The following is a 19,972-nucleotide window of genomic DNA, read 5'->3' on the forward strand; positions in this document are numbered from 1 at the left end:
TGAGACAGTTCAACTGTATTCATGTTATGTGCTGGTCTCATAGGACTACAGGGATACAGATATAATTATGTATAATTCAAGAGGGTAGATATGATTGCATGATACAGTCAAATTAAGTGCTGTAAGAGAGATGCGAGTGAGGGGCCCCTGCGGCTCAAAGGATGAGAGAGATCACATCAGGTTCAGGGAATCAGCCAGGAAAGTCTTCATGAAAGAAGTGACATTTCAGATAACCCTCTAAGAATGGGTGGAGAGAGAGGCTGGAGCGGAAAGGGGCTTTCGAAGTAAACAGACCAGGGGTCAGACATGGGGTTAGCTGAGCCACAGACTGGGACTTAGAGTTTATGCGGGATGGTGGGGAAAAAGGAGGCAGGAAAGCAGAAACAGGATAGGAAAGGAAATGGGAGGGTGGGAAACAGTGGAGTACTGTGGACCACGTGTGTTTTGCAGCTTTATATTCTGGTATAACCCAAATGATTTTGTTGGTAAACACTTGTGATGGGATTTTATATCTAGTGTGTATATAATTTAGTATACATTTCAAAATAAGAATACTGGCCTATATACATAGTAGGTATTTATGTATGAATGTGTGTGTAACTGATACCAGAAAAGAGTGTTTCTTTTGGGATTTGTTAGGGAACCTACCATTTGTGCAAATGTTTCTACTTGTGAGCACCATGAAAAAAAAATTGCTCCCTGGTAGAAATGTTTAAAGGATCTGTGTGTGTGTGTGTGTGTGTGTGTGTGTGTGTGTGTGTAATGGGGAAAGATAGATGGGTGGGGTGGGGGGAGGAGAAATCAGGAGAGGGGAGGAGAGAAATGGGAATTGGGAAAAGAGGATCTAGAACTTTAAAATGCGATTAGGGTACATTTTTTTAGAGGAAATGCCTTTAGGGCACTTCACCATCAAAAACGTTTGTTGTCAGCCAGTGCAGTGGCTCATGCCTATAATCCCAGCACTTTGGGAGGCTGAGGTGGGCAGATCACCTGAAATCAGGAGTTTGGGACCAGCCTGGCCAACATGGTGAAACCCTGTCTCTACTAAAAATACCAAAATTAGCTGGGCATAGTTGTTCATGCCTGTAATCCCAGCTACTTGGGAGGTAGAGACAAGAGAATCACTTGAACCCGGGAGGTGGAGGTTACAGTGAGCTGAGATCGTACCTGGGTGACACAGGGAGACTCAGTGTCAAAAAAAAAGTGTTTGTTGTCAGTATATGTACAATGACAAAAACAATAGTGTTAATTCTTATGAATGACTAAAAGTTAAAACACTTGCAGACTTTTATTTTTCTCTACCTTAAAAAAAATTGTGGCTGGCCGGGCGCAGTGGCTCATGCCTGTAATCCCAGCACTTTGGGAGGCCGAGGCAGGAAAATCGCTTGAACCTGGGAGGCAGAGGTTGTGGTGAGCTGAGATCACACCGTTGCCCTTCAGCCTGGGCAACAAGAGTGAAACTCCGTCTCAAAAAAACCCCCAAAAAACAAAAACAAAAACAAATCATGGCTTAGTGTCTATAGTGCCAGTTACTCTGGAGGCTGAAGCAGGAAAATTGCTTGAGGCCAAGAGTTCGAGACCTGCCTGAGCAACATAGTGAGACCTCCATCTCTAAAATACATAAAAAATAAAATAAAATAAAATAAAATGGAAGAGGGCATTCATATATCTTAATTCATATCGTTGCCAGTATGCTTTTTATTTTTATTTTTAAAAGAGTGTAGCAGTACCAGTTCTTTTGTGAATTAGCTAACAGGCTAAAATTCTTTTATTTATTTATTTATTTATTTATTTATTTATTTATTTGAGACAGAGTCTCACTCTGTCGCCCAGGATGGAATGCAGTGGTGCGATCTTGGCTCACTGCAACCTCCGCCTCCTGGGTTGGAACAGTTCTCCTGCCTCAGCCTTCCAAGTAGCTGGGATTACAGGTGTCCGCTACCACGACCGGCTAATTTTTGCATTTTTAGTAGAGACAGGGTTTCGCCCTGTTGGCCAGGCTGGTCTTGAACTCCTGACCTCAGGTGATACACCCACCTCAGCCTCCCAGAGTGATGGGATTACAGGTGCGCACCACCAAGCCTGGCTCAGGCTAAAGTTCTATAAAAGAAACTGATGTTTCATTTGGATAGAATGTTTACTTTTGTGAAAACAGTACAAGTAAAAAAGCTCTTGAAAGAAATGACTGTTGAATTTGAATATATTAATTGCTTCAGAGGTGTTTATTTTTCTTAAAGTGCTGAAAAACTATTTAATTTTAAAATAAGAGTGCTGTTGCATTTTTCCTTAATACAGAAGCATTGTTGAAAGCGCAACCTCTCAGGAAAGATGAGCGAACTTGTATTTTGTGGGTAGTTCTTTGCTGCTTAGGGTTCCTGTAAATTTAAAAGATATAATTGGCTTATATGTTGTTATTGTGAATTACTAAAATATTAGGCCATAAAAATCTAACTTTGTGGTGCCCTGATAGTGTTTTAAAATCTCTCTGTATCTTTTGCTAGCTTAAGGAAATTGGGAAGGACTTTGAAAATATACTTGGCCTAGACTTAGAATTTACTGTGTCTGGCCTTCCTGATCTTTTGAGTAGGTTTGGAATACTTCTCTTTGGTTTGAATTATAATTTTGTTTCTTGTGGTTCCAAAAGTTATCTGTAACAGCCTCGTTTTTGTCATTGCCTCATTCTTAAGAAGCTGCTTTTTTTGCTTTTGGTTATTTGTGGGGGTTTGACACAGTGTATGCTTAAGATAGATGAAAAAAATATTAATAATAGTGTTCATGTGAGCAAGTTCTTTCTGAAAAAGGAAATGCTTAGAAATCCTTGGTGCTCTTCTTTATGCCTGATACTATTCTTTATGTGTGTGCGTGTGTGTGTGTCAGAGGGGGGGAGAGAGAGAGAGAGAGAGGTGGATCATATCCATTCTGATGCCTTCAGTTTCCCTTCTCAGGCTTTTTAGTCTGTATCTCCAGGCTAGAATTTCCTCCAGTCCAGACTTGTATTTCTAGCTACTGCTCGGTCCCTTTCACAGGTTTCCTCCCTTTAGGGAGTGGCCCCATCATCTCCGTCGTGGCCTGAGCTTCATTGCTTTGGGCCCTGAGTCTCTCTGCTTCTAACTGCTTGGGAGTTGCGGTTCTTTTTTTTTTTTTTGGACGGAATCTCGCTCTGTCACCAGGCTGGAGTGCAGTGGTGTGATCTCGGCTCACTGCAACCTCTGCCTCCCCAGTTCAAGCGATTCTCCTGCCTCAGCCCCCCGCAACAGGCGCGCGCCACCACTCCCGGCCAATTTTTGCATTTTTAGTAGAAACAGGGTTTCACCATGTTGGCCAGGCTGGTGTCGAACCCCTGACCTCGTGATCCGCCCGCCTTGGCCTGCCTCCCAAAGTGCTGGGATTACAGGTGTGAACCACCGTGCCTGGACTCGGGAGCTTTTTGAGTTTGTGCTGCTCTCTCCTTCCCCGATCTCGGCTCTGCTCTTTCCTTTCTTCCTGTTGTGGGAGTGTCAATAGGTCTCTGTCTCTAGCATGGCCCCTGTGGACCCACCTTTGGGAGCTGCCTCCAGGAGCTGGTAGTGTGCTCCCTTGGCCCCCACAGCAGAAATGGAAGCTCTCAGATCTGAACCTGCCCAGCTTCTCTATAGTGGCGCCCTCTTACCTCCTCTAGGTTTACTGCCTGCCATGAATGTGCTGTGTATGTGCATCTACCTCTCTGTGCCCTTTCTGCGCGGGCTATTTATTCTCTTGACTGGGAGGGCCCTTCTTCCTCTTGTGATTCTGGCCAACATCTTTTTGCTGTCTCAAGAGTTGGCTCATATAACACTACCTCTTTGAGGGAGAACTAGGTATCTCCTCCTCGTTCCCACTGAGAGCCTTAATCTCCTTAGTACTTACCACAGTGATGTCATAATTAGGCAAATATCTATCTTTATGTCTGTGAACGCATTCTATTTAAAATTGTGACCCCCCCTCTCCCCATGTTCCTTTCCTTGCTCTGCTTATTTTTTCTCTTGCACTTGTCCCTTTTCAACATACTGTATGATTTTTTTAAAAAACTTTATTTATATTTTAAAAGTACAGACGAGATCTTGCTATGTTTCCTAGGCTGGTCTTGAACTCCTGGGCTCAGGCAATCTGCCTCCCTCAGCCTCCCAAAGTTCTAGGATGACAGGTGTGAGCCACTAGGCCTGGCCTGTATTATGTTCTTATTTGTAATGTTTATTATCTGTGCCTCCTGCCCGAGCGTAAACTCCAGCAGGACAGTGATCTTTGTCAGTTTTGTTCACTGCAGTATTGTCGGTACCTAGAACACTGTCTGAGCCCTGGAAAATGCTCAAACTATTGAAGGAATGTGTACTTGTATGTCGAGGGCCCAGCTCACAGTAGGCACTGGGTTAATTAAACTGATGATGAACAGTTTATTCTGTTAGATTTTCTAGTGGGTGTCTGACTATGCCCTGTTTTGGTACTTAAAAGTAAATGTAATTAAACACTTTTTAAGATTTTTATGCATTTAGACAAAATGTTTTGTTAACAGTCTGGTTTACTCTGTTTATTAGTTTCAGATGTCCCAGTCAGCCAGATGTGTTTCATGCCTTCTCGTATTACCCCCCTTTATTGCGTGAACCAAAACCAACAACTAAATAAATAAATATTTCACCAAAGGTCATGTTTTCAGAATACCATCTAAATAGAGGCTAAAATCACGCATGACCCATGGCAACAGTTTGTTGTTTTTGGTTTTTTTTTTTCCCGAGACTGAGTCTCGCTCTGTCACCCAGTCTGGAATGCAGTGGCGTGATCTCGGCTCACTGCAACCTCCGCCTCCCGGGTTCAAGCAATTCTTGTGCCTCAGCCTCCTGAGTAGCTGAGATTACAGGCATGTGCCACCGCTCCTGACTAATTGTGTATTTTTAGTAGAGACGGGGTTTCACCATGTTGGCCAGTCTTTAACTCCTGACCTCAGGTGATCCGCCCACCTCAGCCTCCCAAAGTGCTGGGATTACAGACATGAGTCACAGTGCTCAGCCTCCATGCCACCAGTTTTCAAACCTTTTTGCTCATATAGGCTTGAAAGAATTTTGTAAAACAATGTATTTTTTGTATTGATTCTGAAAAGTTTTTTTTTTTCTACATGTTTACATAGTTGCATAGCATGTAATTTCTAGGATATTTTAAAATGTTGACATTTAATAATTAAACTGTTTCATTACTTTTATTTATGTATTTAATGATACCTGTGGACAGCAATTTGTTTCCTACCATCATCTTCTAAAAAATTGAATGAATTCTTTAACTGTTTGCTTGTTGAAGTTGTATTTCCATTGTACTCCAGAATTTTGTCAGAATAAAAAATATTTTTAGACTGGAAAGTCTTATTAACTGTTAACCCTCTCATACTTCTCATACTTTAAAAATATATCATTTTAAAATAAAAAAAGTTAAAATGTCTTGTGACCATGAGGCTCTCAATGTTAATTGAATTCAGAAGTAAACAGAATTTGCCATTGCCATTATCACATAATTCAAACTAATATAAAGGTATTATGTTTTGATAAATGATTGTTAAAAATTTAGTTATTGGAAATGTATCTCAGTGAAATACACAGGACTGTGGCTTTTTTTTGTTTTAAAATAAAGAAATGAGCTCTTCATACATGGGTGAATATTGATTATTGCCAGAATGGGGATTTAGCATTTTTTTTTTTTTTTTTTTTTTTTTGAGATATGTCTTCCTCTGTTGCCCAGGCTGGAGTGCAGTGGCACGATCTCGGCTCACTGCAACCTCCGCCCCCTGAGTTCAAGCAATTCCCCTGTCTCACTCCCTCTAGTAGCTGGGATTACAGGTGTTCACTACAACGCCCAGCTAATTTTTAAATTTTAAGTAGAGGTGGCGTTTCAGCATGTTGGCTAGCTGGTCTCGAACTCTTGACCTCAGGTGATTCATCTGCCTCAGCCTCTCAAAGTGCTGGGATTACAGCTGTGAGCCACCACACCCGGCCAATTCTGTTTCTTTTCTTTTTTTTTTTTTTTGAAGTAAAACTGGGAAATATATTGCCTAGGCATATTTACATATGAAGCAAAGCTCAAAAAGGGATACATAAAAAATGAGAAAACTATAAACATGACATACAAGATAGTGGCTAACCCCGGAAATGAGAGAAGAAAACATTCTGGATGGATGAGAAGGACACAGGTTGATTTAAGTTGTTGGTTATTAGTAATGTTCTAGTTCTTGGGTTGATTGGAGAGAGAGAGAGAGAAAAAAAGAGAGAGAGAGAAAGCTGCAGAGCAAATCATTTATAGAGTACCTTAGCTTTCAATAAACCCACATTGCTACCCTCACAGGTTGTTTCCAATATTTTGCTATTACAAAATACACCACGTGTGACCTTTCTTTTTTTTTTTTTACTTTAATTTATTTTTATTTTTATTTATTTATTTATTTTTTTGAGATGGAGTCTCGCTCTGTCACCCAGGCTGGAGTGCAGTGGCCGGATCTCAGCTCACTGCAAGCTCCGCCTCCCGGGTTTACTCCATTCTCCTGCCTCAGCCTCCTGAGTAGCTGGGACTACAGGCGCCCGCCACCTCGCCCAGCTAGTTTTTTGTATTTTTAGTAGAGACGGGGTTTCACCGTGTTAGCCAGGATGGTCTCGATCTCCTGACCTCGTGATCCGCCCGTCTCGGCCTCCCAAAGTGCTGGGATTACAGGCTTGAGCCACCGCGCCCGGCCTTTCTATTTCATACTCTTCTTTTTTTATCGTGATAAAGCACTGAGAAATCCTAATTATATAAGTAAGAGATAGGAATGGGAAGTGTTCTGTTATTGCAGCATCACTCAATCCTTTGAACTATTTCTGAGTTATGTGTCAAAAATCAATCTATCACCAAAAATTATTTTTGGTAACAACTGGTTAGATCCTCCTTCAGTATTGTTGAAAGCAGATAAACTACTAGATTTGCAAAAGAATTTGTTTTCCAGTTGTTATTTTCTTAACACTCAAACTGACCCTTTGTTTGGTGACAGAGAATGGAAGTGAGCTGTGCTAAGGTTTGGGATCAGTGAGCAGGTGTGTTTCTCCTTTTAATGTGAGAGAAGGAAGATTTTGAAAGGGAAGCTGAAAAAGGAGAATTTGCAGTGCCATCACAGACAAGATTTCAGGCTGGTGGTTTTAGGATGGAATACATAAAAAATGGAGTCTTTGGCCAGGCACAGTGGCTTATGCCTGTAATCCCAGCACTTTGAGAGGCTGAGAAAGGAGGATCGCTTGAGGCTAGGAGTTTGAGACCAGCCTGCGCAAGAAAATGAGACCCTGTGTCTGCCAAAAATAAAAAAAACAGCAGGCCGGTGGCTTGTGCCTATAGTCCCAGCTTCTTGGGAGGTTGAGGTGGGAGAATCCCTTGAGCTCAGGAGTTCGAGGCTGCGTTGAACTATGATCACTCTACTGCACTTCAGCCTGGGTAAGAGTGAGACCCCACCTCTTTTTTTTTGAGACGGGGTCTCGCTCTGTTGCCTAGGCTGGAGTGCAGTGGCGCGATCTCGGCTCACTGCAGCCTCTGCCTCCCAGATTCAAGCAATTCTCCCACCTCCACCTCCCGAGTAGCTGGGATTATAGGCACACCAACACACCCGGCTAATTTTTGTAGTTTTAGTACAGATGGGGTTTCACCACATTGGCCAGGCTGGTTCCAAACTCCTGACCTCCCGTGATCCACCCTCCTTGGCCTCCCAAAGTGCTGGGATTACACAGGCATGAGCCACTGCACCTGGTCGAGACCCCAACTCTTAAGAAGAAGAACAGTGAGACTGTGGAAATGGATTTCCTTAAAATTATCTGTGGAGTAAGATTGGTAAAAGATTGGTAATTGTTGATCCTGGGTGATGAGTATGTGAAGGTTTATTATACTGTCCTTTCTACTTTTGAGTATATTTTAATATTTATGTTACAAAAAGGAAAAACAAAGCAAAAATTCTTTGTGGAAAGTTTCACCATGTATGCATTCAAATTTGAGTAGTGACTTTTGGCGCCACTAACACCATTAGTCTGAGTGTTAACAAAATAAAGCATTCTTTTAGGTTGAACTAGATGAAATTTCCAATATTTGACCATCTTGATGTATAAAATTGGCACTTGCATATGGTTTAACCTAATCTTTTATTGCATATATTGGTTCTTCCCTCTCCATCAGTTTCATTTCACTAACTGGGACTCAACTTGATGGCTCAGGGAGAATTTTTTTTTAGGCTCTCCCATTCTCAGAGATATCGTTTTCAGTTAAGATTTGTTGAAAAGAATTTTAGTTTGTTGTCAGTATGGTATTAGGTGCTATATAGACTGAATTAAACAGGCAGCCACTTCTTAACCCTGAAGAGTTAAGTTATGTTTTGTTCAGTGTATATTCTAAGTGTGGACAAACAAATCAGTCAGTTCATTTAGCAAGGGCCAAGTGAACGGAACTAGAATGTTTGGGGACAGGCAGGTGAAGCTTCCACCTGAATAGTACCTGAGAAGTTGACTTTATTTATTTATTTATTTTTACTATAAATGTGTGAGGTAGGAAAACAAGGCTGCCCAGCTCGTGGCAGTTCTGAGGATGATCCTTGAGGGCTGATGTCGGCCTCCAGTCTTCCCTGAGGAGAAAAGCACCCTCCCTCCCCCACCCACAGCACCATGTGAGAGAGGCCCTGGAAGTTGGCTTTATATAGAAGTTAATCTTCCAAAGACCTCAGAGTGTGTCTCTGTATGTTTTCATCTTTATTATGAAACCTGGGATTAACAGACTGGAGATAGGTATTGTTCTTAATGATTTTTTTCTTTCTTTCTTTCTTTTTTGAAACAGTCTCTTACTCTGTCACCCATGGTTTAGTGCAGTGGCATGATCTCAGCTCACTGCAACCTCCTTCTCCTGGGTTCAAGCATTTCTCATGCCTCAGACTCCTGAGTGGCTGGGACTACAGGCATGGACCACCATACCTGGCTAATTTTGTTTTTGTATTTTTAGTACAAGGTGGGGTTTCTCCATATTGGCCAGGCTGCTTTTGAACTCCTGGCCTCAAGTGATCTGCCCGCCTCAGGCTCCCAAAATGCTGAGATTACAGGCATGAGCCACTGTACCTGGCCAATTTTTTCTTTATTGGGAAGGAGATTGGCATCTAGAGAAGTTAAGTGACTTAATCTCCTCTCAGGGTAAGTCAGCATTGGAGCCAGGTCTCATGGTGTCTCAGTGTGTACTTCATATCCTAGATCAGTGGTTCTCAAAGCATGCTTTGGGGATCCCCGAAGGTTCCTGAGACCTTTTCAGGGGTCTGTGAGGTCAAAACTAATTTTATAGTAATACTAAGACATGATATGTTTTTCCCTCTCTCATGAATATACTGTGTTTTCCAGAATCTACGTAACCTGTACCGTTGCAAGAAATTGAAGCAAACGTGGGTTTTGGGAATCCAGTTGCTTTCTATTAAGCCAGACATTAAAGAGATGTATAAAAGTGTAACATGGTGCCACTCTTCTCACTCATTATTTTGAGGAAAATGTGGTCTAAAAAAATATTTACAATTGTATTGAAATGAATTAATACATATTAAAATTTTTCCCATTTTTAATTTTAATGTGGTAAATGTTGGTAGATATAATCCATATTTTTAAAAAGCTCTTTGAGATCCTCAATAATTGTGAAACCAAAAGTTTCAGTGAGAACTCTGGGTTTCAGTTTCATCATTCTCAAAAAGAGGCCAGGTGTTAGGTTATAGAGGACCACAAGTTGTCATTCGATGTGTTCCAAGTCATTTGAAAATAGTCTTTTTCAGTTCTACAGGATAGATATCCACATCATAAAAACCTTTATTCAATTTGCCCTTCTTTGGTTTCCTTATATGTAGTTTCAGCAGGTAACCAAGTATTAACTGAAACTAAGCTGTGTCATTTTTTCTTTTCTTTTTTTTTTCCGAGACGGAGTCTCGCTCTGTCACCCAGGCTGGAGTACAGTGGCCGGATCTCAGCTCACTGCAAGCTCCGCCTCCCGGGTTTACGCCATTCTCCTGCCTCAGCCTCCAGAGTAGCTGGGATTACAGGCGCCCGCCACCTCGCCCGGCTAGTTTTTTTTTTGTATTTTTAGTAGATACGGGGTTTCACTGTGTTAGCCAGGATGGTCTCGATCTCCTGACCTCGTGATCCGCCCGTCTCGGCCTCCCAAAGTGCTGCGATTACAGGCTTGAGCCACCGCGCCCGGCCAGCTGTGTCATTTTTATTTCCCCATTTGAAGTGGGAAAGCAACCTCAAGTGAATATTTGAAGGATCTCCAAGCTGAATTGTTTGTCCACGTTTTGCGTAAGAGCAATATTAGTTGGATTTCGTTGTTTCTTTCATGGATTTTTGGATTTGTAGTTTCAGTATACATTTAAAAATTGTATATATATATTTTTAAATTTTTTTCTCTTAAAAGGGGCCATGCTAATCTTCTCTGTATCATTCCAAGTTTAGTATATGTGCTCCTTCAGTGTACATTTTTATTAAGAGCTTTTTCAGTAGGATTCTGTATTGTATAGATAAGAGACCCTTAACCTTATGGCTGCCTTACACTTTTCTTTGAAAAGGTTTAAGGACCTTTCTTAAAATTAATATTTGCATTTATTTGGCAATTAAGTTTTATAGGTAATGTATCTAATTTGTTTTTCCCTTTTTAAAATTATTTCCTCTTCCCCTCTCCTTCCCATCTCCTTTCTCCATTGCTGCTTTTTTTCTCTCCTCCCCTTTCCTCTTTTAATTGCCAATATGACCTTGGGTGAAATACTTAGTCTCTGTGTATCTTGGATTCTCCATTTGTAATGCGTGATGTTGTGAAATAATTTCTGTAAACCACATAGAACATTGCCTGGCTCGTTATCAAGGCTCAATAAATTATTTGTTAGCTGCAGTTTTTGTTGTTGTTATCATTAAAACAGGTTGGCAGTTCCTGGAATGTATTGAGTACTCAATAAATGGTGGTTATTTATATTATTTAATATTACCACGTTGCACATTTGCTTTTAGATGGTCTATTGTGTTTGGCTGAGGCAGATGTGTAGTAGGTGTAGTAGTAGTATTATATGCTGTCCTGATTTTTTAATGATAATGGTTTTCTTTTTTATGAAATGGTGCAGATGCTGATACTACATGGCTGTAATCCAAATATTTAGTAGGTATTGTGGCCTTTATAAGCCTATTCCCGAGAACAGCCCGTGAATTAAATGGGAGGTGTGGAGATTTGGTCCTTGTAAATCACCGTTTAGAAATGGAGATGTATTGGATTCATATTTTGTGTGTAGTAAAGTCATAAAACAGACTGATGGCCGGGCGCGGTGGCTCAAGCCTGTAATCCCAGCACTTTGGGAGGCCGAGACGGGCGGATCATGAGGTCAGGAGATCGAGACCATCCTGGCTAACACGGTGAAACCCCGTCTCTACTAAAAAAAAAAAATACAAAAACTAGCTGGGCGAGGTGGCGGGCGCCTGTAGTCTCAGCTACTCGGGAGGCTGAGGCAGGAGAATGGCATAAACCCGGGAGGCGGAGCTTGCAGTGAGCTGAGACCCGCCCACTGCACCCCAGCCGGGCGAAAAAAAAAACACCCCCCCCCAAAAAAAAAAAAAAAAAAAAAAAAACAGACTGTACTACTTTACAGTCTAAGTGATTCATCTTGTTCTTAGTTTTCAGCTGTTAGTGGACACTAGTCAGGTATAATAAAGCAACTTCTTATTCAGTTAAGTTTGTGTTAAATATATGATCTTATTTGTGAATGTCATGAATAAGTAATTTATAGATTATTTTATGATTACTAATTGTTAATGGATCTAAGGCACTTAAAATTCTAAGGATAGAAGAACAGTGACCACTAGCAGTATGAGTTCTGTGTGCTGGTAATACACCCACATAGTAGGGCATTGAATGCCTAAGAACTGCTAACCATTGATTGATTAATATGACTATTACTTGGGTGGATAGTAGAGTCTGATTTAGAAGTCAGAGTATGGTATGTGATATTTGAACTGATTCAGCAGGGATTTGAAAGTCTCCTTATTAGAGGATATGCTGTTAATAATATAAACTTTAGTGGAAGGAGGAGTGGTCTTTTTGTAGCCTATAGGATATGTGCTTGAATATAGTCTCTGTTACTGAAATATATGTAATTTTGAGCAAATCCTTTATCTTTGGTGAATTTGGGTTTTTCAGTTGCAAAGTAAGTATCAAACCTAGCCAGCCTAGCTCACTGGGTTGGTAGGATCATTACATGAAATAACTCATTTTAATCCAGTGTTGTGCCTTCCATGAGAACAACAACAACAACAATAACAACAAAAAGCAAAAGGAGGGGAAAAAAAGAAGAAATAATACATTTTGAGAATGCTTGAAAACCTTGAGCATTATACAGGTTTAAGTTAGCATTCTTCCTACTTTCAAATGTGAGGGCATCGTTTGTGGAATATTCTGACCCCAGCTTGTGTTAATGCTTTTACTTTTTTTGTTGTTGTTTAGGTTTATCAGTGACATATACAAGATTTGAGTATCATAATCCTTTATTTTTATGGCCATTAATTGAAATGAAGAATGTATGTATTCAAGTTTGAATATATAGACATGCATACAATAGCAGTGCTGTTCATGACCCTGTAGTTAAGGATTTGTCAGAGTTTCCACTGTAAACTTCCCTTTGAATGGTTTTTGATTTTAGCTTGGCTTTCCTGTGGGTTAAAATTATAGGGCCTGAATATTTTTGGATGGAAACTTTTTCCTTCTTTTTAATAGGGAATGAATGCATGCTATTAAAAAAAACTATCTTTTCTTACATTTTTAAAACATTTTATCATAAAAGTTTTAAAAGCCACTTCTAGGTAGCTTTTTTCTTTAAATCATTGTGTTAAATGTTGTGACTTCATCCCTATAAACAGTTTTTCTTTACCTTTGTAGTTTTTCCTCTAAAAATTGTCAGTCTTCAATGTATTATCTAAATGAGAGATTATAAATAATTTTTGTAAACTAATTGTAAGATATAAAAAACCGTCATATATTGAACATCTTGATACCCATCCCAAGTTAAGAAAAAGTAAACTGCCTAGAATTTATAAGATTCCTTAGACTTTCATCACTAAAATTGTTCATTGGTCTTTGATTTAAATATTTGTAAAGTGTGGTGGAAACAGGCCAGGACTTAGACTGCCCTTTTATATCCAGAACACCCACTTCTAATGGGTGTCATGTGGTACATGTGTTCTGGTCTCACATGACCGGATTGGGTGGCTCCGTGATCCAAGACCATCCAATCTATAGACAAGGGGTAATATGTCCCAGAGCTTCTACCCAACAGAGATGAGAGTGAAATGGTGTTCCAGCAGAACCTTTCCCTAGGGAAGTTTGAATTTGAGAAAGAGTTGTCGAAGGCAGGAATAGATGCTGAAAGACCCAAGAAAAAGAAGCAAAGAAGTGATAAGCCATGTTGATAGGGCAGGGAGGGTGAGGTGTGGGTTGATCTGCCTTGATCATCACTTCACTTAAATTATTGTTGTTAGGGCCACCTCCATGTCTCATGTCTCTCAGCAACATTGGACACTTGTCCACATTTTCTTTGTGGAAACATGCTCTTCTTTGGCTTCTGTGACCCTGCTCAGGTTTTCCTTTTGCCTCTGGCTGTTTCTTATTCTCTTAGCTGGCTCTTCCTCCTCTACTCAACTTGTAAGTGTTGGGTTTCTTCAGAGCTCCTTCTGCTTCACTTTCTGCACTCTTGCCACAGGTGAGTTCATCCGTCCTATTGGCTTTAAGACCACTTATTATATATTAAGACCACTTATATATATATGGTTGGTGCCCACATTTCTTTTCTTACTTTTTTTCCCCCCAAATAGGACATTCCTTTTGCTTTTCTTATTTTATTTTATTTTTTTTGAGATGGGGTCTCACTGTCTTGCCCAGGCTGGAGTGCAGTGGTGCAGTTGTGGTTCACTGCAGCCTCAACCTCCCTGGGTTAAAGCCATCCTCCCATCTCAGTCTCCCAAGTAGCTGGGATTACAGGAGCATGCCACCACGCCCAGCTGAGGTGCCCACATTTCTATCTCTACCTCACCCTTTTCAGACTTTGGTCTTGTATATACAATACATCTCCATGTATATGTCTTATAAACATCTCTAATGTAGCACATTGTCAGTGAAACACTTGATTTCCCCTACCAAACTATTTCTTCCCTCTTTTACCTGCTGGCTCCGCTGTTCACCCAGGTGCTCAAACCAGACAACCCGGCTCCCACCCACTGAACATGGAGAAGTGGGGCAAGTGCCAAGAGTCACCTTTGACCCCTCTCTGTCTTAGTCACTTTTCACCTCTGTACTCTCCCCCCAGAGTAGTTTCTATCAGCAAGCACAACTGATTCTACCAATTCTTTCTACAGTAAATTATCTCTTATTTGTCCACTTTGTCTCCAGTCCTTATCATGATTCTATAACAGTTGCCTCCTGTGTAGCTGTAGTCTCCTAACTGGTGTCCCTGTTTCTTATCTTGCCTCTTTTCCATTCATTCAACTCATAGTGACCAGAGTGATCTTTTTAACAATACAAAGCATATTCATGTTTCTCCCTTAGGTTTTAATAATACAAACCATATGCTCACTCCAACTTTAAGACTATCATGATTCTTTACTGAATCTGGAATTAAATCCAGGTTCCTTCTCTTTACCTTTCACTATTTTCTTTTCACCTTGGCTTTTCTATTGCACTTTTTCTGAAATCACTAATTAGAATTTAATGTTAAAGTCAAATGCATGTGGGTTAAAACTCCCAAGTTTCTAAAAACTTTAACAGGCTTGATTTTCTCTCTCCATCTCATCCCCCTTTCCTGTTACTCTTCTTCATTTAATAAAATCCACACCAAAACCAAATTACAATTAGCTCTGTCACAGCCTCTTGAGTCTGATTGCATCAGACATTTCTCAGACTTCTTAGAGAGCTGTTTTGGTTGTTTCATTAGCATTTAGAGGCATTTCTTTAAAATTACAGAAGGTTTTACTCTTGTATATCTTTAGTACACTGTTAGCACTGGAAAATGTCTCAGAGCTTTACTTCGTTTTTGCGGGCACTTCATCTTGGTTCTCTGTCCCTTTCTATGCTGAGTTTTCTGCCTCATTGTTGAATTTTCTTTATCTTGTCTCTAACTGCCCCATGGTTCCATTTTTAATCTTCTATTCTTAGTTTTCCACTTACTCAGTCATTGAGCTATCTGTTCCTTTGATTTCAACTTACACCTTTATGAGAAAACTCTGGAATCTCTACCATTTAATTTAGCCCCTTGTTTCTAGTTCTATTTCGAGTCTTTTTCTCCCTTGGAGTTACCTCACATTCCATTGTTGCCACTACAGTTCATGAACTTCCGTGACTAACTTCTCTGTCTGATTATTTCATTTTTACTGACAGTATCATCATTCTCCCAACCTGGAAACATTAGTAATCTTTGACTGTCTTTCTTTTCTGTTATATCTAATGTAATTTTAAAAAATCCCTTTGTTTCTTACCTTCTGGTATCTTAGTCTTCTTTTTTTTTCTCTTCTTCCACGGCCATCAGCTTCGTATAAGCCCTCATAACTCTTCATGCTTGGTTCGATGACATTGTTTTTGGCTAATTTGATTGCCTCCCATCAACCCCCCCAAAACCCTTCTCATTATGTTTGCTCCTGTCCAACATTTCTGTGTGGTCAACCACATGAAACCCAGGTTACCCTGTAGTTTGTAAAGTCCTTGCTGGCCAGGTGTGTCCTCATTCCTCCCTCTCGTTTCCCACTCTTTCTAGTCACCTGTCTTCCATGCCCTAGACATGCATCTCGTCTCATAATTTCTTCCGTAATGTGCTCACTCTCACCTCCATGCTGTTCTTGCCTAAAATATCTTCTACCTTTCCTTTGTTTATTCCTTGTTTTATTCATGCTTCCTTTTGGTCCCATCACTAGCTGAAAACAGTTCAACCTAACTGACTTTCTTCTTGACCTTAGGCTGTGCTGGTGATAATACAGGTTTGAACTCTCAGTTAGACTCCAAATTGTATGCGAGTTTAACAAATGTCAGGTGTTCAGAACAAAATGAAACGACCAAACCTCTGTGTCATTACATTTTCCTGAACGGTAAATTAAATCCAAACAAAGAAGGTTGAAGTCTTGAAGTAAGCAGCTTTAGTGCAAAGGAGAAGGCTGGAAGGTTAGAGAAGGCTTCGAATCTTTTGAGAGACTTAACACTAATGTGAAGGGGTCCTTTATTTTATTATTTTTTTTTGAGACGGAGATTCACTCCTGTCGCCCAGGCTGGAGTGCAATGGTGTGATCCCAGCTCACTGCAACCTCCGCCTCCTGGATTCAACCGATTCTCCTGCCTCAGCCTCCTGAGTAGCTGGGATTACAGGCGTCTGTCACCATGCCTGACTAATTTTTGTAGTTTTAGTAGAGATGGGGTTTCACCATGTTGGCCAGGTTGGTCTCGAACATCTGACCTCAGGTGATCCACCTTCCCTGGCCTCCCACAATGCTGGGATGACAGGCACGAGCCACTGTGCCCAGCCTGAGGGAGCTTTTAAATATTAACAGAAATAACAGGCCAGCTGGAGAATCTTTCTAACCCCTGGTAGTTGCATTTTGCTTGGTGCAAAGAGGAGATAGATGACAGAATGCTTGTCTGCCTCCATCTATGTTAAGGAGTCTGTTAGGAAGATTAACCTTTCCAGATGGTCCTCCAGTGTGTGTTGTAGGTATTAGATGAAAACAAAAATGATCAGTAGAGATAAGCCAGCTCTCATTCGTCTTTAGCAGAGGTGGGATAGTGTACAGGTACCAGATTGTGGAGGTCTGAAGCTCAGCAGGGCCCCCTTTTCAGCTGTGTGATGGTGGGCAAGTTACTAAATATCTTTGGGTCAAGTTTTTGCATGTAAAAATAAGATTGGTAAAACCTACCTCAGCGTTGTAGAGAAGGTTAAAGGAGTTAATACATGTAAACTCCTTAGAACAGTGACTGCCACAGAGTAAGTGCTTACTAAGGTTTTACTATTATTATGTATACATGATATGACTGGGAAAAGATGACTCATTCAAGATTTTCAGAAAGAACTATTTATTGTGAAACAGGAAATGGTTCTTTAGAATGTGTTATCTTTTTCTAATACCTGACCTGTCTTCAGTGACTCTTGTTTATTTTGGATTATTCATTCATTAATTGACAAGTGTATTTTGACATTGTTTATAGTCAAGATCCTAAAAGAGTATATTATCTGTAGGAGATCATGATATTTTCAATAGAGGATAGATTCTGAAAAATTGTGAGAGTTGTATGAATGAGGTTCTTCTGGCCCATCTGGGTCTATGAACAATTTATACATAAGACATCTGGTTTTATCAGAAATTTGAAACATACACATTTTTATGTGTACTCACCATTCCCAAAGAGAGCCTGGTGCGTGTTTTTGCAGATTTATGTAATATGAGAGTTTCTGGAATCTGGATGCATGTCATTCAGAGTGGTCTCTCTTTGAACTTGCCCCACTTGGTTTTTTTCAAAGAAATGTTGTCATCTGCATGCTATGCTTGTCTTTGGACTTCAGGGTGGTGTAAGAAATGGCTCAGAAGCTATTGCTTGGTCACTTTTGTAATATCAGGGTGCATTAATGGTACAGGCAAGCAATGTGAATTGTCAAAATTTCAGAATTCGACATTTTCTTTTTTTATTAGGATGCTTTAATTTTTTTTTTTTTTTTTTTTTTGTAGAGATGGGGGTCTTTCTGTGTTGATCTTCCCACCTCAGCCTCCCAAAGTGCTGGGATTATAGGTGTGAGCCATTGTGCTCAGCCACTTTAAAAAAAAAAAATCTATTGATAAAGGCTTGTCTTTATGATCCTGTGAAAGTAGATTAGGTGTCAGTAGAGTCTTCAGATAATTTGCTTGTTTTATGCTGGAAATTCCTATTAAAAGTATGCAATTGAATGAAGCCATTTTGTTATTGTTACTATGAAGTATTTTTTAATAATATAAATATGTTCTTCCTAGAGATAATCCCTTAACCCTTTAGCAGACAGGATAATCAACCACCACATTGTCAGAGGGCAAGTCAGTTTTTTTTTTTTTTTTTTAAAGTATGGAAAGGTTATGAGTGCAGAGTGTGATTGTGGAATACTGTGTGCCTTGGGAGTTGGAAGTGGGCTATAAGTAGGGAGGTAGAAGGCCAGACGCAGGGGCTCACGCTTGTAATCCCAGCACTTTGGGAGGTCCCTTGAGCCCAGCAGTTCAAGACCACCATAGGTAACATAGTGAAACACCATGTTTACAAAAACTACAAAAATTAGCTAGGTGTGGTGGTGCATGCCTGTAGTCTTAGCCACTTGGGAGGCTGAAGTGGGAGGATTGCTTCAGCCAGGGAGGTTGAGGCTACAGTGTGCTGTGACCGTGCCACTACACTCTGGCGTGGGTGACAGAGTGAGACCTTGTCTCAAAAAAAGTAGGGGTGGTGGGGAGGTAGGAGATGAAGAGGACAAAAATCATTGTTTATTCTTTATAATCCTACTGCCACATTTATCTGTCCAAATAAGTGGAGCGGAAGTATTTCATTTTGGTGTAAAATTATTCCTTCTGGTTCTTTGTAGTGAAGTTGTTTCTACACGTTAGCCATTGACCCAGAATAATAAAACTGAATATATTGCAGCCTCGGTTCTCTTATAGGTAAAATGGGAATATCAACATGTATTAGGCAGGATTTTTGTAAGATTCTAATGAGAGGACACAATGAAGGACCTAAGCTGGAGGCCCATTTCCTTGTGAGGTGCTTTTTTCTTTCTTTCTTTTTTTTTGACGGAGTCTCGCTCTGTCGCCCAGGCTGGAGTGCAGTGGCCAGATCTCAGCTCACTGCAAGCTCTGCCTCCTGGGTTCACGCCATTCTCCTGCCTCAACCTCCCGAGTAGCTGGGACTACAGGCACCCGCCACCTTGCCCGGCTAGTTTTTTGTATTTTTTAGTAGAGACGGGGTTTCACCGTGTTAGCCAGGATGGTCTCGATCTCCTGACCTTGTGATCCGCCCGTCTCGGCCTCCCAAAGTGCTGGGATTACAGGCTTGAGCCACCGCGCCCGGCAAGGTGCTTTTTTCTTTTCTCTCAACTTGGTCCATGAGATTTAGATACTTTAATTGTATTTTTTGCTGTTATTAATATGTGCAAATCTTGCTTCCACCTGGACTGTACTTTTTTTGAGAGTAGATCCATTTGTTTTCATTCTTTACAATATATGCTCTTCTTATAATATCTTGTACCTTTTTTTGTAATGTTAAATGTTTTAACTTTTATATTTATCTATGTGGTCATTTAATTAGGGTTTCTCTCCATTTGGTCTGTAAGCTTCATGAAGGCTAAGAACATGAAGTTTGGTTTTGCTTAATAATGTATATTTATAGCCTAGACTAGTGCATGGAATGTAAAAAGTCTTCTGTAAATATTTGTGGAATGAGTGAATGAATGATTGAGTTAAACTTGGTAGATTCTAAACAAATTCGTGTTGTGGGAAGGTTGAAATCACCTATCATATCCCTTCCAGACTTAGTCTGAACCCTTCTAGGAGGCAATTAAAAGTTTGCAAAATTTTAGTTAAGACCTTAGATCTCTAAATAACAGAATGTGTGGGGAAAAGAAAGGTTTAGAAATACTTTGGCCGGGCGCGGTGGCTCAAGCCTGTAATCCCAGCACTTTGGGAGGCTGAGACGGGTGGATCACGAGGTCAGGAGATCGAGACCATCCTGGCTAACACAGTGAAACCCCGTCTCTACTAAAAAATACCAAAAATTAGCTGGGCGAGGTGGCGGGCGCCTGTAGTCCCAGCTACTCAGGAGGTTGAGGCAGCAGAATGGCGTAAACCCAGGAGGCGGAGCTTGCAGTGAGCTGAGATCCGGCCACTGCACTCCAGCCTGGGCGACAGAGCCAGACTCCGTCTCAAAAAAAAAAAAAAAA

At 40.6% G+C, this 19,972-nt stretch overlaps 1 protein-coding gene and 2 non-coding genes across 7 annotated transcripts in view; 1 reads left to right on the top strand and 2 right to left on the bottom strand.

Moving 5' to 3' along the window:
* The window catches only part of PPP2R5E (protein phosphatase 2 regulatory subunit B'epsilon), a 179,174-nt gene that overhangs the window by 60,193 nt on the left and 99,009 nt on the right, over nt 1-19,972 (top strand). The window lies entirely within an intron of this gene.
* Nucleotides 8,536-8,677, bottom strand: LOC111521760. The gene has a single exon (XR_002725053.1).
* LOC111521734 lies at nt 10,392-10,494 on the bottom strand. Its single transcript, XR_002725046.1, has one exon. It is a non-coding gene; the product is annotated as a U6 spliceosomal RNA (small nuclear RNA).

This window comes from Piliocolobus tephrosceles, chromosome 6 (assembly GCF_002776525.5).
Source record: "Piliocolobus tephrosceles isolate RC106 chromosome 6, ASM277652v3, whole genome shotgun sequence".
In the NCBI taxonomy this organism is placed as follows: Eukaryota; Metazoa; Chordata; class Mammalia; order Primates; family Cercopithecidae; genus Piliocolobus; species Piliocolobus tephrosceles.